This window comes from Fulmarus glacialis, unplaced genomic scaffold, assembly GCF_000690835.1.
Source record: "Fulmarus glacialis isolate BGI_N327 unplaced genomic scaffold, ASM69083v1 scaffold34528, whole genome shotgun sequence".
Lineage (NCBI taxonomy): Eukaryota > Metazoa > Chordata > Aves > Procellariiformes > Procellariidae > Fulmarus > Fulmarus glacialis.
In genome coordinates this window covers 22,065-27,500 of record NW_009229467.1, presented here as the reverse complement: position 1 = coordinate 27,500, position 5,436 = coordinate 22,065, and the positions used below count along the sequence as shown (strand labels likewise).

At 49.2% G+C, this 5,436-nt stretch overlaps 1 protein-coding gene across 2 annotated transcripts in view; it reads left to right on the top strand.

The window, feature by feature from the left end:
• The window catches only part of STEAP3 (STEAP family member 3, metalloreductase), a 9,834-nt gene that overhangs the window by 3,792 nt on the left and 606 nt on the right, over positions 1 to 5,436 (top strand). The window lies entirely within an intron of this gene.

Sequence of the window (5,436 nt, the reverse complement as noted above, 5' to 3'; positions counted from 1 at the left end):
GGGTTGTTCCTTTCCGTGGGCAAGATCGCCCTTGGAGTCGGATGCGTGTCAGTCCTGCATGACATGTCAGAGGTGCTGCGGGGAGTTTGTACCGGGCTGGGGAGGGCAGGCAGGTAACCCGCCACGGAGAGAGCTGGCTGCGGGACGCAGATCTGCCCTTGCGTTTCAGGGAGAGTGAGCTTCTGAAAAGACAATGGTTAGGAAAGCACCTGGGGAGGACACAGCAGGGGAAGGTCAGGTTTGGCAGAGCTTGCATGCACCCAAATATTCAATAGACAGGTTTGAAAAGAGCTAGACTGGTCTATAAAAATGCCAGAGCTCAAGAAGCACAGAGAACTGGGTGTGGTTTCAATGAAAAGTTCATGTCTGATTCTAAAAGATGAATTAGGAATGCAGGGGTAATTTTTCTTTCTCCAAAGTCATTCAGTGGTTTAGGAGCCTTCTTCCCACTTGCAGCGATGTCCAAGCTCCCAAGGGCCAAATTCCCACAGTGACCTGAGTCCACCACGTGGGACATTCACAAACTCGGGGGCTGCAGCACTCTCAGGGGTGTGCGTGGAGCCACGCTTAGGGCTAACTAACGGGGATAGCAGGGAATGAATCTTCAAGTATTCCCTGCATATTAGAGCTCAATTTGAGGCCAAATTCCACTCACCATGTCACTGTTGTATCCCATAGTCCTAAAAGCCCTTGTTACTTGTGTCTCCTACATCACTGCTGCGTAGCGTGCACCAGGCTTCAAGTCCCGCTGCAGTGACCCGCGTGGCACCTGTGGGACCCCGTCCCCCCGAGTCTCCTCTGCGGAGCCTCCCCTGCACATCACCCCTAACCCTTCAAAGGTGAATATCTATCATCCAGCCTCTCCTGATGAAGCTCTTCAGTGGCATATAAATAATTCAATATTCATTAGAGCAGAAGTTTGAAACCTGCTTCCTCCACAAGTGCCCGGATCACCAAATGAGCAAGTCAGTTTGTCTTTTTTCCTCTCTTGCTGTGGGCTAGTGAGTAATTATTTACACTGAGTAGAAGAGCCTCACCAGGAGAGCTTGACCCCAAGAGATCGTCCCTCAGGGAGAAGGGAGACCTGGCTTTAAAGCTCTCTTCCAGATCGGACAACGGGAGCATATTAATTCTCGCCACCATGTCTCAGGGGAGGGCTGCAGCCGCTGGGACATTGGATAAATTGATCCTGGCTTAGGCGTCTCATACCAGGAATCCCAAATGAAGGGAAGTATCTCCTTGCAGCCTGGAAGGAGGCTTTGAAACCCTCTACATTTCCCTTTAGCTCCCCAGGCAGCCTGGCAGCATTCCTGGAGGGTGCTGGCAGTGTGTCATGTAATATGTAAGTTGTCACGGCAGGTAGTGCTGCCGCCTCCTACCAGTGTATGTAACACGACTGTCGCATCTGCCCTTTGGGACCCCTTCCCACGTCTTTCTAAGGGTATGTCAGCACTGGGACAGGACACATACCTGATGCTCGGCTCCAAAATAGCTCTTGGCTGCCCCACATGGAGCTGGCTGGCTTAGTTCATGGAAAGATACTTGCACCTATTTCTGTCCGTGTGGGATAAAGCATGACGGCGCGACAACAAGCTCCCAGCTGATCACATGCAGGAGCGGCACGGCTGGTATTGTGCCCTACTGTGGAAATATCATGTAAAAAGAGCAGGTTACAGATCTCTTAGCACATTAGCTTCCATTTTTTTTTTTTTAAATGAGGACTCTTTTAAATTATTTACTCTTCAATAAGTTGGTGATACCTTTCTTGAAGAAATTAAGAGCAGATACAGCTACTGCTCCCAGGCTCCAGAGGTTAACATTCATGCAGCGCAATGTGATCCTCCCTGAATTAATGCACGGCGGCACAATGTAAATACAAGGGGTGAAGCGTGAGGCTGCTTTCTCAAATATTTGGGATGTCTAGCACTTGACCCTTTTACAGTGCATCAGAGGCATTGTGGCTTCCCGTGCCTGGGAAAAGGGGAAGATAGGGAAAATGGGGAGCGCCGCCGCCCCAGCCAGATGTCTCCCAGAAAATGCAGCAGTTCGTTGCCATCTCAGTTGAACTGGCTAGTGTGTTTGAGAGACACTCTACCAAAAGCCACATTTGAGAGAGGGCTGGGGCTTATTACAAATCCAGGAACCACTTTAGTCCTCTCCTTACCCGGAGCTTCCCAAGTCTGACATTTTCCAGCAGCAGTGTTTGTACCTGTATTAGTGTCACGGGATACTGCCGTGCTCTTAAAACACGTATCTGTTGCCTGATGGGCCAAAAATCCCATTTGGATTGTTGCTAAGGTTTTAGCAATTTTTATAGTAGTTCCTGCACATATACAAATTTCAATTAAATGTAGTTAAATTGGATACACGGTTTCCCTATATGTTCAGTTTTGATTAGCAGAAAATGTACAGGATCTAGACATTGGATAACAGGAATGATTCACATGTAATTCAACTTTTAGGAGACATTTTTAATGTTCCCCAGTGATTTACAAATCAACTCTAATTGGCTGAGAAGTAAAAATGTGTATGATTGCCTTCCCATCCTGAGAAGTCCTCCTGGAATTTAAAGGTTGAATTGACCTGGTTTCTTTCTTAGCTCGTGTATCACAAGATATAAAGAATCCATCATCAGACCTTTTCTAACCCTCCTGTTGGTGAAGTGCGAGCCAGAGCTGCTTCCACAGAGCTAATGACTTCATGGGACTGACGGCAGCAGAAGTCAGAAACGTATTTGGGTCAGGAAGGAGCCGTTGGCTTTGGATGCTGCCCAGACATTTCCAAATGAGCCACATGCGACTGATTCACCTTCACTGATGCATTGCAGGGAGCCTCGCAGATACCAAGGAGATGGGGGAGATATAAGAGTTAATACAGAATAGAAAATATATGCAAAGCCTGCATTAGGAAGATACCATCTTCATACAGCCATCTTTCAGAGGGCTTTAACACCACCTTACATGGGTCCCATATTCCCCATGCTGTGACAGTGCAAAAGAAACCCCTGCCACTGTTTAAACCAAAAAACCAAAAAAGTTTCACAGCCAGAAACTGCATTGAGAGGATAAACAAGAGTAGAGCTTCAAAACTCAGTGCAGTATCAGGGCTAAGCACGTTGGCAAATCAGCCGCCGTGGGGTGCTCAGTAGGTTCTGCATTGTACTATACTGAGTATATATTGAGCTGTATACACTAAGCCAAGCTGCAATCAGCAAAACTTTTGTCTTTTGTGCGCTTATAGACCAACCTGTACCCGGCTGACAGCTTGTCTGGCAGGTGCAGCTGTGGGACCCTTGGGACCCACCCCAGACACCCTGCTCTGCCCCAGCACCCAGGCTGTCACCAGACAGCTCCTCGTTTGTGTTAGGAGCGGATCAGCCCATTGCTGCAGTCTGAGGAGCTGCCAGTGCCTGTTTCCAGCTGCCACCAGCTTATCTATGCGTTTTTTGCCGATTAGCTTTTTTGTTTCATGTGCTGTCTGCATGCAAAGGTGGGTCACTGAGTGCCTGTGATGGTTTGTCACCTTTTGTCCTACTAATTTCTACTCCTGCTCTCCCCTGGTACCAGCAGCAGTTGAAAGAGGAACAGACTAATTATCTCCAGCTCTGACATCTCTGCCGTGCATGAAGCCCCGCTCAGGCTGACTCCAAAATCACCCTCCGCCCAGGGCAGAAAGCATCTGTTGCCCTTGGACTTCACTCTGTCCCCTTTCCCCCTGCCCTGCTTTACGTCTCTGCTCTGCCAGATAAGTCTGAAGCTGGTACTTCCAACCTTTTGCCACCCAGGGATTTTATTGCCTGCTGGAGAGAAGCTCAGAGTCAGTAAATGATGGATGACCTATGGGTCAAGTCCCGCTGTTAGGTTCAACTGCCATCATGGCATATTCCAGCAAACTCCTCCTTAATTTTTCCAAATGAAACCAATCTTGACCCTGTTTGGGTTTGCTGTTTGTTACCACTTTGGCTTAGGAATCGGAGGTGGCTTTTGGTAAGAAGGATGGCTGTCCCTAGAAGAAATGCAGGGATGCATGCAGGACTGAGGTTCAACTCACAGGTCTGCTCCCGACTCCTGGCATGACCTTGAGTAATGCTCAGCTGTAACACAGAGAGGAGAGTTCCCTAACTTGGCAGGGTGTTGTACGGGTGAAATCTTGGCAGGACTCAGCGACACCCACATGACTGCCTGATAGGTGAAGTACTTAAATCTGGTAGCATGTTTAAGACCTCTCCTTCCCTCCCCTGCCCAGTCCTCTCAGCTGCCTAAAATATTAGCTCTGAAGGTTAGAGGGGTCTTGGTCTAGTTTGTTGGTAACAACATGGTACATTTTAACAAGTTGTCTGGGTTTTAAAATCGTTTCCCAGCAATCAGAAATAGGAAGGGATGCTTGGAATTGAGTAGTTTTCCAGCTGAGATTATCTTTTCAAGAGAAAATTACGAGCCCTTCCTCCTGTCTTGCCCTGGTCACTGATTTCCCTGCTGTGTCCTCTTTCCTGGACGTACCTTCAGGAAGACCGTGTTTGTTGCTGATCTCTGACTAGCTGCACCAAACCAGATATTTTTACTTGTAAAGGCTTCCTTCCCTAAGTTAGGGACATCAGCAGCAAAATTTTCCCTGTCTAGGCATCCTGAAATGTGGTTGTTATTTGCAGGCTTAGACCAAGCATTCAAAGTAGGGCAGCAGAGCAATATGCTACACCCATGCTTTTCTTTGAAAATACAGCAGCAAAGGCTTGCATTTGGGATGCCTCCGGGAGTGAGCGCCCGGCTCCTGCTGAGTGCCAGCGGGCAGCGGGAGCTGACAAGCTCGGGAGCCACCACCTCTGATGCAGGCGGGAAACCACCAGTGAGGGGACCACAGTTTAAAACCCCTCTTGAAAGCAACCCTCAGAGGGAGCTGGAAATATTCATGCAAAATGCTTGGGAGACATGATCTCACCTGAAAATGGGGAAGTTCTTGTCTGCAGAACAGGGACTGGCTTCTTGCTGCCTCCCCAAGTGGTTAAAGGGCTCTTGACTCCCCATTTCAAGGACTTAGTCCATCATACAGCCTGATGGTCTGGCTCACGAACCAACACAGACCTCTAGGACAGAGAAGGAATCCCTTCAGGGCTGTTCCTCATCTCAGACCAGAGCATTTCTATCTCCACGATCTCATTTTCCTGTAGATGACAGCAGTTACCTGAAGGTGTCTTTGCTCTGTGCAAGGCTACAGCTTCACTGACTTCTGACGGTGCCAACTGCTGGTCCAGAGCCACGATGTTGATGCTTCACCCCGCTGGTCAGCAGCCTCTCGCCAGCCACAGACCAGCAGGCAGTGGAGCTGGCAGCTGCGGCTCCGGAGGAGCATTTGTGGGCTGCCTGCGGTTACGTGCTCGGCAGGGGCTGGGGGCTGCTGCTTCGCACAGAGGCAGGAGCCCACCTCTCAGCCGAGTTGGCA